Here is a 13,042-nt window from a genome sequence, read left to right on the forward strand (position 1 = left end):
GGGCTCCTTAATAATACGTTCTGTTCTAACCTCTGTACTCTCAAAGAATGGATCTGAACGTGAAACCGGACGATGAATCGTCTGAATGACCGGATATTCCTTCGAATCTCGAATCGTGCTTAAACTTTCGGGAGATTCACACGACGGAAGCACATTTCGATGAATTTGTTGAAATGTCTAATTTTTCATATTACGGTATACTTGAATTGTTCAAAAATACACATCTGAAATTTCTGCAAATTATCTCTGAGCGTTTATTATATTTCAATCTGGGTTCCACTTGGATTCCACAGTAAAGGGTTTTGCTTATGAAAGCCTTACTGACCACGCTTACCCATAACTGTAAGTTTCTCGATCTCGAGAGATGAGAGAGTGTATCAATGAGAAGACGGCTCACTTCGCATCCGGAGATATATATTTCATAATCACGGTGTATATATACGAGGGCTCGAAATCCCGCGTGATATCGTTATCGATCGGCGCGATCGATATTTTTTGTTTACATACGATTAGTCTTGTGCGATATAATTGCACGGTACGATCCGATGCGTCTCATAATTGTCCGCCTCTTTTCCCCCAGCATCCGCATGAAAAAAAAGAAAAATAAAAGAGGAGAAACAGGTCGAGTTGCGTCGATACGGATGACCTCGTGCACCCACTGTGAGCTACCCAGGATACCGGTTGCAATTAGTTTTCGACAGCTTGATCTGTTTGGCGTGTATTTCTATAGGATCGGCCAATCAGCCCCGAAGCTAGACGTCTCCTTGCGTGCAGAATCGACGATAGTATAGACGCTCCGTCGTCTCTTTAAGGAAGATCTTTAATGATCGCACTGGCTAACATTCGTGCCCGGAGCGATCGTTACGACTGACTCCTGTATATGATGGCCAAAAACGTGTCCTTTGCGACCGTGAACTTGTCGGTACCTGTGATCCTTTATTGATAGAACGCGAGATATTAATGACTTTAGTGACAGCATAAGCTCTGATGAATACTATTTATGAACGGACTTGACGTGATGAGATTTCCTTTAGATACAACGAATTAAATCCAAGATTTATGTTTCTCGTATTGTTTAATAGCGTTAGTCGTTAATCATGGAACTACTCGGAAAACGGTTCTCTCTTGCTCGGATAGATTTGTCTTAAGGCATTAAATAAGAATAACTTCTTCGCAGCAATTGGTGTTTTCCAGTACAAAGATACAGTGTAACACCGTGATCATTTTATTTCTGTTTAACATTGGCTAACGATAAGGATGTAATAATTCACTTTGTTACGCTGTGCCATCTATGTTTCTTGCAAATCTCTTGAAAATCATTCGATATAATATACAGACACACGGAAAAAATGATTTTGCTGAAGAATTTGGATAGATGAGCAATATTATAAAAAGTGTTGACATTTTAGCAAGCAATTTGAACATCCTACATAATTATCTTGACGATACGACAAAATTATTTTCTGATTTCAATCCAGCTAAATTTTTAGATACTTCAGCAAAACCGTTCTTTTCGTGCACATAAACATATTAATTATCTACGTCTTTTTCAAATATGAAATTTCCTTATATGCATAGAAAATTGTATGGTCTATAAATTATTCAAATCATTGTGCATTAGTAGTATTCGATAATATCTTTTTGAGGATTACGTCGATGTATGTATATCAGATCGGCTAATATCATCGGATGTTAATGAATTTAATTGCGATTTAGTTATTCGCTACACGCAACCGCTAATCCGGACAAGCACGTTTCGCCGTCGGTACTATCAAGATTCATAAATCAGTCCCGGCGAACGAATGAGATATTCTCGTGGCCGATTCCGTAGGATATCGTCACGTGGAGGCGCCGACTATCCTTGAACTTGTCGGCAGTTGCATTCCTCTTATGATTACACGCGAATACCTGGTACGCGCCTGAAACGATGATCCCTTTTCCCAGTGTTCCCCCGGTGCTCTGAATTTTCGCACCTCTAAGCCGCGCGTAGCGGGAGAGCATATCGCTACGTAACGAGCCCATAAACATCGACGGTAGTGCGCGCCGGTTTTCACCGTTAACAGCACCAGGAAGTAACCGCGGTCGTACCTTTAAGGGTTGAATCGTGATCGGTTACCTCCTACCTTTACCGCTCGATTTTCCCACCGCTTAGTTTACCGTACCGCACGATACGTTACCGAGGTGCAGAATGATTGTGCGCGTTCGTTGCGCCAGCGATCCAAGTCCGACGTACAGAACGAGCGTACAGAATCCGGATACAACGCTATCAGATTCGAGGCGTTGCGCGAAACAATTTCGCAAATGCATCAGCCGCGCGTTGTATATTGTAGGAGAACGCGAAGAGGCGCGTCTCTTCCTCTTTTCTCGAAGATCACTATAATTATTTCGCTGCTTGTTAAGGCATAACAGTCAATGGTAACTGTTCGTAGATAGGTCGAGCAATCCACGTATAGCGTAGAATAAAAGCATGAGTCGTATAATATTTCTCATTTCTTCCTTCGGTCCTTCTCTCCCGCAATCTTTCCGATTCTCTTTTATTTTTCATCTCCCTTCTCTTTTGTTCGCTTCCTTTCGTCCCACTTTTTTTTCGTTTATTTAGCACAGATATTATACACGCAGCGACGTTTCTCCCTTTTCTTTTTTTCTCTCATTCGCCTGCGTGACTCGTCCACCTAATCTTCGTGTCTCATTCTCCGTTCTAACCGAAAAGAACGTTCTTTTCAGCGTGGAATTTCCACCGTCCCACGTCCCAACATCCTAAAGTATGTAACCTATACTTCGCCGAGTTCTTGAAAGTAGTTCGCGTGCTTCGAAAGCGAAGTGAACGGGGCGGCGGTCAAAGTTTCGAACGCGACCGCGGTGTGTATTTATGAATGGAAATAAATCTATCGAGTGGCGCTTTCTCGGAGATTCTCGAGAGATCGGCTCTCGAGCCGTCTAAGACTGTCGTAACCCACTTCGTAAGCTGATTTTTAGGCGTCTCCATTTTTTTTTACTTAAATCCTAAATTATTTCCACGGCGTAAAAACTATTGCAACGTTGCTATTTTATGTTGGTGCAACTATTACGGAATTTCTTTTAAAGTAAAGTGCAAAATAATATTACAACATTCACGAGTGGTTCCATTATAATATTATTCTTATGGAATAGGTAGAAATTATTTATTTTATGATTATTTAAGTCCTCCATATAACTTGTGCAGTTAATAAGATTGGACGACTCTCGTAATTCCTTAATTAATTTTTTTCTGATGAAAAAAATTTCTTTCTTTCGTACGACGCCGGCGTGGTTTTGGAGCAGCTTATAACCCTCGTTCTGCTAAAGCATTTCACATCAGAGGACGCATCGTAACTTACCCGTCCCCGTATCTCCTTACACTTATCTGCCAAGCTCGTTGTACATTCTCGCGTGGACCCAGCATGGTTATCTATGTGACATATGTACGAGGCTTGAAGCACGCTAATATATGGTTAATGAAATGTTAAGTCGTGTGCTCGCACACACACACACACACACACACACACACACACACACACACACACCACACCACACCACACACACATACACGCACACATATATCCATGTCAAGGAAACCGAAAATACTTTCTTCAGCCGGACTTTGCATATGTTTCGGATTTAATTTTCAATGGCAATCAACTCTTTTTGAGTTAATTGTGCATTTTAATCAACTCTTCTTGAGTTAATTATGATTGCCCAGAGAAAATTTTATCTGTGAATTTTATTATTATCGTATATTATTGCGAATTTGAATATTAATAGCGCAATAGTGTCGACTACAAAATTTGGAAAGATATTGATTGAAATACGAGAGATTTTCCATAAACTATCTGAAACTTTGCTTGCAAAGCATATCTATTTCATATCGCGATTTGAAAAAATATATATTTAATATTTATTATATTATAGCTGGTTCATGATTTAATAGAGAAAAACTTGCATTAATTTTTAATTTTCAATTCTCGAATCGAAAGCTTATTATCCAAAGTCATTGATATTAATATGAATTACAAAATGTGTAATTTCAACAATCAATCTTATTAAAATTTATTAATTTTATCAACAATAAAAATTAAAGACTCTTGTCGTGAAGTTTGTAATAAAATAGAAACGCAAAAGGCGAAACTCGTGAATCACAGTAATGTAGAATTAATTCAAAGTTGAAATCGACAATATCCTCGTTGGAATTGTTTCTCCGTGAAGCAGAGGAGTCGCGTAATTCGTGGCGGTTCTGGCGTGTCTCGTTGGTCCGCGTGGACAAGGATGCACGTCTGCGATTTGTGAATTACGGTCCAGATACTGCTTGACCCAACGATGGGCCTCCGGAGTACAAGGGAGGTCAGAGATCGTTTTTTCGTCGACTACGTCCCGGCTACAGTAAGAGCAGCAGAAGCAGCGACAGCGAAGACGGGGAGGAATGTAGAAAGGAGGGAGATGCACCCTTCGAGTGTAATTCATTTTGTCCTGGCTGCGAGCCGTACGTATTTCCACGCCGCAGTGCATCGCGCATTATCCAGATAATAGCATCTGAGATGATCATCTCGGATGACCGCGCATCGGCTGACCTTGCCGCTTGAAAACGACACACGCGGGACGACCAGTGCGTCGCACATTGTATATCTCTATCTTATTTTAAATTCAATAAAGGATACATATTTCATCATTTATTCGAAGGCTCTTCGTAATTCAAGGTCGCACGCATACAGAACCGCGCGCGCGCGATGAGATTTGCTATAAATGACGAATTCCTTGACGCTTCCATTCGCTTCCATCGACACCGGTATTGCTTCTTCTAAGAGCAATGAACGTAAATCTCGTTATCTTACGTATAATAAGTATAATCCGTAACATACTTCTCACGGTAAACCGTTGATTTATGTTAGTATATATACGGTAGATATCAGCTTTTCCCTAATGATGCGTCCAATCTATACTCGAAATTATTACATGGCATCACGTTGCACGTTATCCAGTACGTAATCTGCAAATAATTTTCAAACAGGCGAGAGGGGAAGGTGGGGAGCGGAAGGGGGGAGGACAACCCTTTCGACATTTTCGCAATTCATATTTCTCATAATAACATCGCAGGCAGGAATTCCGGCGTCATTTTTCACGTCACGTTCTGTTATTTACGTGGTTTCTTCGCGCGGCCGTGCGCGAATGTCTGTTACGTATCTCCCAGTTATTTCAAGCTCGATGAAGATTACATATTTTACATTTTATCCGAAGGCCTTTGGTAATTCAAGGCTATACGCGGGAGTGAACGTAATACCGCACGTGTGGGTCGGCCACGCACAAGAGATTTCAATTTCCTCTCGCGTCTCTCTATGCGCTTATATTGACCGCACCTCCGTCTATGTCGCGTACGCACCTTTGTACACTATCGAATAATTCGATATTATATAGTGGATATCTAAATAATAAAATACCGGTCTGTAAAATCTTCTAAAACTGCGGACGCTCGAATATCCGAGAATCGGAGAGAGAACGATCGTACTATCTGTATATCCCCCCGTCGCTCCTCGAATATCCCGCGCAATACTTTTGCCCTCTATTTTTTCACATTGCCGAAGAGAATGCCACTCGTCGACTCGACGTGCTTACGTTAAAACGCATCTCCCTCTCTTTCGTTGGAGGGTAATAGAAGATCTTCCGAGGAGAGACGATACCGGGACCACTTTCGAAATACTTTGGACGAGTTTACATAATATTCGCATAGAAAGCTGCATTAGGAGAAGTTATGCTTTGTAATGGACAGTTTTATTTCCCACTAGCCACGTCTTTATCAGTTTCTGCCATGCAAATTAGCGAATCTGCCAGGAACCGGTTCGATCAGCTGTCACGCCGACTGTTTTCTACGTGCATTCTACAAGAATGCTTAAATACATGATGTTTCAGTTACATTCTTAGTTTCTACCTTCCGTGACTAATCTGTTTCACGACGTATAATCGATCCTTCCATACATCGGCGCGTTTTGTGCACATAAATCGCGATTGGACGAACGAGACGTTCTCGCGAGTCGTCAACAAAGTCATTTGTAACCGGCGCGAGATTGAACGAAGAATACTCATCATTATTGGTTACATCGGCAACGTTACTGCTGTTACACGTTAATAGTCAATTCGTCAATGATGCTCTGAAGGGTATACATATGTAAATCGCGTATATATTGATACAGAAATGAGTTCTACATTGCTGCAGTAATAGGTGCTTCGCTCAAGCATTAGTATAAGGAAACTATGCAGGAATAATATACAAAACTTCCTGTATTAGAACAGGATGTACTCACAAAGGATAACAAACGCACGCTCATCACAGTAATTACTAACCCTACAGTAGTTAAAGCAAATAGCGCGGTTAACGCACACGCACTTAACCAATCTCTAATCTGATTAGAAGCGTAATTGGATGAAAATATTACTTCCATATAATATATTGTATCTTTGTCGTAGACGTAATATATGTATGGACTGCCTGCTGATTGTCAGTTAGAAAATGTTAAAGCATATTCACTCTATTGGTATTCTCTCTTCACTTCGCTATTCAATACTTGAAAAAGACTATCTCAAGATATATTTCAGCAAAACCTTTCTCTTTAGGAATGCGTACCTTATTCTTTATCGTCTAGGATTTGCGTCATTTCGCAATTTGCAGCTATACGCAAAGAGACGCTGATACTTTTTACATTGATGTGACAGTTCGATAAGAAATTTTCTCATCGAATCGGCCCTTCGCTGAGCACGCTTGGATATACGGTACGGTGGTACGGTGGTAACGCGACAGTGATTATAATAACGACACACTATTGTAATACTATTCGCGAAGTAAGTGGTAGTAATCGTTATATTCCAACAGCCACGGCGTAGTCTGGCGGCTCTCGTTGCCAGTGGTAGGCAAAGGCATGATAGGAGTCCATGAGATGTATGCCGCTTGTGGGCTTTGGGCGAGAGACGCAAAGCATGGTATACCATCCTCGGCACACATACACGAATGCACGCATTCGCGAATAGTGCACGCGCAAATAGCGTATAGCGTGCTTTTTCGCGCGGACGTACAGGCGGATTATGCGTGTGCAGGTGCGCGACGTACCGCCACACAGGGACACCGTATCGCACATCGTAACACACATCCACACGAGTGCACGCACTCGTGCTAGTGCGGGATAGTCGTGCTGGTCTCAGGCGGACATAAAGGTAATTGCATAATTTAGTGCGAGGCATTAAACATTCGCGTATTGCCTCTCGCTCGATTCTCTTCGAGCGCCGATTCACTCCGGGACTTCTATCTTCTTCCTCCTCTTCTTCTTGCCTCTTTTACCTTGCCTCACGATCGTTCCACACCTCCGCGGCCCGCGGGCGCGAAGCGGAATCCTTATCCTCGTCGCGCGAGCGCGCTTTACGTTTCTTCACCTCTTCCTGCGATGCGAGCGCGCCCAGCGACAACTACGCGAGCGCATATACGTATGTCATAGGGCTCGAAAGGATGTATCGTGCACGTGGTGGGTCTACGGGGGGGAGGAACTTACGACGTAAGTCGAGGAAGAGTAAGTGTTCTTCTTGCGGAAAAGGGATGAGTGTACGGGCAAGGGAAGTACGCGAGATTTGTGTGTACAACGATCATAAGCTCACGCATTACAAGAAGGAAGAGCAATGTAATTAGCGTGTACTAATAGAATGACTAAACAGGAAAAGCGACTTCCTGACGTTCGGGGAAGATTATAGAAAATATATATATATATATGAGGTAAATTCTGTGCTGTAAATTTTACGCTGCGGAAAGTTTAACGTATGGCGCACGCAATAGGTACGCGTATATCAACATATAGACATTCAGGTAAAGGACGAGTCCGCGTATACGCGTACAAGTCGAATGGAATCGAAGAAGAAGCGGAGGAAGAGAGAATAGATTGGACACGAGGATGCGTAAACGCATCCACGTACGCGTCCATGGGGAAGGGCGTTCTCGGGAAGGGAAATTATGCGCATGTACAGCGATGCGAAAAGGGCGCGGAAAGTGTAAAGGGGGAGTAGTGTAATCGCCGAGTCTCAGGGTAGTCCCACGGGAGGAGGAATAGGGCGAGAAATTTAGATAAGGCTGATAAGGACGGAGGCGACAGGGCGAAAAGGGGGAGGAAGGAGAAAGAACCGAGTGCGGCAGACGCGCGCTCGGTTGAAGCGGGACGGGAAGAAGGGAGAAAGAGGTCCGGCGAGGAGGAATACGAGGGAGGGAGTATGTATGCAAGTACTAAGTGAGTTATAGCTCTTGGGCAGATATATCAACTCCTTCATTTCCGCCGCAGACGCGATCCGCCGAGCATCCCGACACGGCCGACGGCAACCTCTCTCTCTCTCTCTCTCTCTCTCTCTCTCTCGGGAGACCGGTCGACCAGTAAGTCGTCGTCGGATTCGCGGTATACGCGCGTATACCGGATGGCGCGTGCACTCTCTAAACGTTCGAGTATAAATGGAGCGTAAACGGTTCGTCGGGCACCGTTCGCCGGAATCGCGTAACCGTGCCCGCAGTTCACGAGCGCACACGGCAGTGCTGCTCTCCGAATGTCGAAGAACGCATTCGAATGGAAGCAACTTATTTTACTCTCGAATGCCGCATTATTTTTTTAATCTTGCAGAATAATAACCCGTCATCGCAACATTGATGAAAGGTTTCGTATGTTGCTGCGAGATGCATCAAGGCCCGCATTACAGCTGATGGGCTCGCGTATTACGTGTTGGAATAAGTCCAAAGAGTTCGTTTACAGGTACGGACAGTTCGCAATTTCCGGTTCACGCGAGCCCGAGAACGACGAGTCAACAATTTGATCGTGCCCTTCGCTAGACGATTGACTTCTTGCCATCCCGGAAATACGGCGCAATGCGGTTTAACATCCGATCGAATAGGTTCGCTCGCACGTGAATTACGCAATACGCAGCGATGATGGCAGCGATTGATATAATTTGTGAAACGCAAAACGCCCCGGTATGTGTTAGAATCCGTGCAAAGGATGAAGATACCAGATCCAGATGACGTAAAACGATTTCCTGCTGGGAAGCGGAATACAGGAATTATTTTTTTTAAGCAATTCTAAGCGAACACAATTTGTATTTTTAAATAATTAAATAACAGGAAATTAAGCGGCATAAAGCTAAAAGTCATTCTATTAAAGAAAATGTACAAGTTATTTCCTTTAGTAATAATCTTTAATAGTAGAGATAACTACTGATGTAAATTTAATAGTATAGAGAGATTAAGTGGTTATTAATTAAGAATTATATATTCAAATTAAAGGCCATTTAATTTGAATAATTTTTTATATCAATTTGTTTATAAGAAGAATAAATATATGAAATATATAGATGTGCACATTGAGAAAAAGTTTAGTAATAATAAAATCTAAATAATACGTACTAAAGAGTTTCAGTGGAGCAATTTCAATAAAATTTTCAGTTAATATACGTATATAACTTACTAAATACTAAGTTTACTTTTCTAATTATTAAGACATTAGGTATTTTTCTAATTATTAATACATGTCATTATTGTTATTATTATTATTATTATTATTATCATTATTATTATGTTTGATAGTATTTATGAAATATTACGTCAATACGTTAAACAAAATACATTTTTTAGTTATTATAAACTTTTTTCAATGTAGATATCTGGAATGGATATATGGAAAATTTTTTTAGAGAATCCACCTGTTTTATAAGATTATTTATTTATCCTTTTAATGAATCAAGCAAAGATAAATGTTTAATTGATGATCAAATATATATTAGAATTAGACTCGCAGAAATCTTGTTATGACTTGGATGAAGTTAAAATATTTTTGAGATTATTCATGCAATCTTTAAATAAGTTATGTAGTCACACGACTCCACATAGTAGACGGATATAAATTAACTCGATAAAGAGGCGTCAGAGAGGCGTCTATTAATTTTATTGCTGCATTCACGCGACGTGGAATTCTGAGCATTTCCGATGTCGATTTCATAGCGCCAAATCTGTTTGTACAACTCCTTTGTCGCTATGCGTGACTATAAATGTCTAGAAAGGTGGTCGTGCTCGTCACGCTTTTTTACACCAGCGATTTGTACAGCCAGAATTCCGCAGTTTCCGAAACGAGCGCGATATTAATGTGCGGTTTTCAAAAATGACACTTCAAAGCACCGCAAAAAACAGAATCTACATATACAATACATCTATTTTAAAAAGACTGAATCCTCTGAATCCGTTTAGTCATTTCTTAAGATTTCCTTAATGCGATAAATGTCATGGCAAAAGTCTTTAATAATGAAGGCAGAATAGAAACTAATAAATTATTATATAAAATAATCTGATGTGTTCATCGAAAAAAGAAAGAATCCTAAACAAAAAATAATTGAAAAAAGATTGTAAAGAATATAAATTAAAGAGTTACAAATACTTATGAGAGCCAATACTGGATATGAATATATATATTTATTTATTGAACATAAATAAAAGAACTGTTTTACTGAATATGAATAAAAAAATTGTTTTATTGAATATGAATAAAAAAACAATTAAACGTTTTTCACTTTACGATTTTTTAGTCATCTTCAGTAAGTACAATTGATCTATTGCTTAGATAAATATACAACAAGCATATATATTGACGAATTAACACATTTAAATTATATATTAATTGAAAAATATTCTAATGAGATTAAAATAATATGCGTAGTCAACAATAATTCGAAAGAAGCTCGAGTTACTTATATAAAAACAGGACGCAACTCAGAAACATTCACTTCTATCGATTTTCATCATAAAATACGAGCATCTTCTAATATTGATCACTGGCTCAATGTCAGATATTAAAAGAAATCATCGATATTGTAGTATCATTGGTCATTTGACATACATGCAATTCGTGCGAAAGGGAAGCCTTGCACGGCTCACAAGACATTGTATTTCCTTGAGAACGAATCATTGCGATCCAGAATTAACACCTTGAGTCGAAGCTGAGCTGGACACACGGCCGAGTTGATCCCTCTGTAGTTACTCGCGTGAATCGTTCGACGCGTATACCCGAACCGAGCGCGGTCTCTTAAGCCAAGAAACATTTGTGGCAATACTAATTTTATTTTTCGCACCCCGACACAGCCGCAGGATATATGGTCTCATCGTATTTAAAAATTTGCATAATGGCTCCCTGACATGTTTATGTACACACGCCGGGGTCTCCGTTTCGCCTGCCAACCCCCGGGCCCCCTTTGAACCTCCGCCATGCGTGAGACGTTGCATGTCCCGCTTAACGCGAACGCACGCGCGGGGACTCTCGCAGAGGACGAAATATAACGTGAAACGACCGGCAGCGGAATCATCCCGCGATAATTCCCCGCAAGGTCGAGTCCCGAGGGATTAAAAATGCCATCATTATAGCCCGAGATGTCGTAAATATGCGATTTGTCCGAGACAGACCGTACCGCACGATACGGGTTAATATCGCCGAGCATTTTTCACGCCTTCTTCATCCGGCATTTAAACCGCTTTCGCATCGATAGTCTGTATCGTCAAGTCAACGGTCTCGGCAGAGACAGGCAAACGCAGCTTAAATCTTGGATTGAAGAGACGCGGCATCTCTCTTCGCGCACAATCGGACGACTCTGATATAGACCTTTCGACTGCAGTCGAGAAAATCTAATAAAATTGATATCGCGCATTATCATTCATTTCTAACGCGGCAACGACAAAAAGGAACGCAGACGTTAAGGCTAAGGTATTAAGAGCACACATCTGCAGCTGTAAATATTTACGAGCGCAAATTACGTTCTGCCTACGTGGTTCACAGAGACGAAGACTTTCGTAGAGAGAGCACGTAGAGCATCGTCACGTACATATCCTTGCCCTCGGGAAACACCTTTTACTCCCACACATTGTATCCTCCCGTCTTTCTATGCTGTCACTCAAGATATTATTATAATCTGCACGACTCGCCAGAGATCACCTTGCGCACTGTATCGAGACGATAGCGCGACATTGGTTGGTGCAACATCGAAACATCCAGCCAGCTAGCCAGCCGGCTATCGGAAAGCAGCGAAAAACCTAGGTTAGGTCGGATCGATTGTGCATTGACCCATATGACGATCAATGACGATCCAGATGTATCGAGTACGCAAATTACAAGTTAACCGATTCCATCCGTGCGCCATGCGTCCTCCATCGGGCGCATGATTTGCGCTGCGAATGTTCCTTGCGGATTGCACAGCATGCGTGCACACATGTACGCACGCAGGCACGCACGCGGTCCGATACGCACCGATACATGTGACGGATGATCACCGCGAACGCACGATTTAATTTCACGGATATACAAGTCCGGAATGACTTCGTCTCGAGTAGCGAGCGGGTGGTGATGGCGGCACTCGATTTCTCGATCACCGACACCATTTCTCGTCTGTCCAGTAAGTGGTTCTTAATTGCTAGATATTTATGACTTATTCATGGCTATCTTGCGGCAATCTCTCGTGATCGCGCACGGCAGTCAGTGCCCAGCTATCTTATTGTTAGGACCAGTTATTTTTGAAATTTTTTAGGATTGTAGATCAAACGGTCAGCGACAAAAATAAATAGTGAACCTTATTCTGTGTAGAGGAGCAAAATACAGAGAGAGAGGGGCAACTAAATCTCAAACTGTTGTCTGCAATTATCTCAAGAGGATAGAGAGTAGGTACAGACTGAGTGATCTAAAACGTGTGACTAATCGAATGTACTTAATTTAGACAGTAACGTAAGACAATTGAATCGAGCGTATTAACCGATATAAAACAGATATAAATAGATATAAAAATGTTCTCTTCTATATATACGTAGTTCTGAGAACAATGATATTTTTAAAGTAAATTACATTTAAAGTAAATTATATTTTTGAAGTAGCTAAATGAGGGAAAATGAAGTTTTTAATCCGTTAAATATGCGAACCGATAATCATGTTTATTTTTAGAAAATGTAATGGTGCCAGCGTTAAACGGACAGAGCGCACGTTTTCATGACACG

This window comes from Trachymyrmex septentrionalis, unplaced genomic scaffold, assembly GCF_001594115.1.
Source record: "Trachymyrmex septentrionalis isolate Tsep2-gDNA-1 unplaced genomic scaffold, Tsep1.0 scaffold25, whole genome shotgun sequence".
NCBI classification, from domain to species: domain Eukaryota; kingdom Metazoa; phylum Arthropoda; class Insecta; order Hymenoptera; family Formicidae; genus Trachymyrmex; species Trachymyrmex septentrionalis.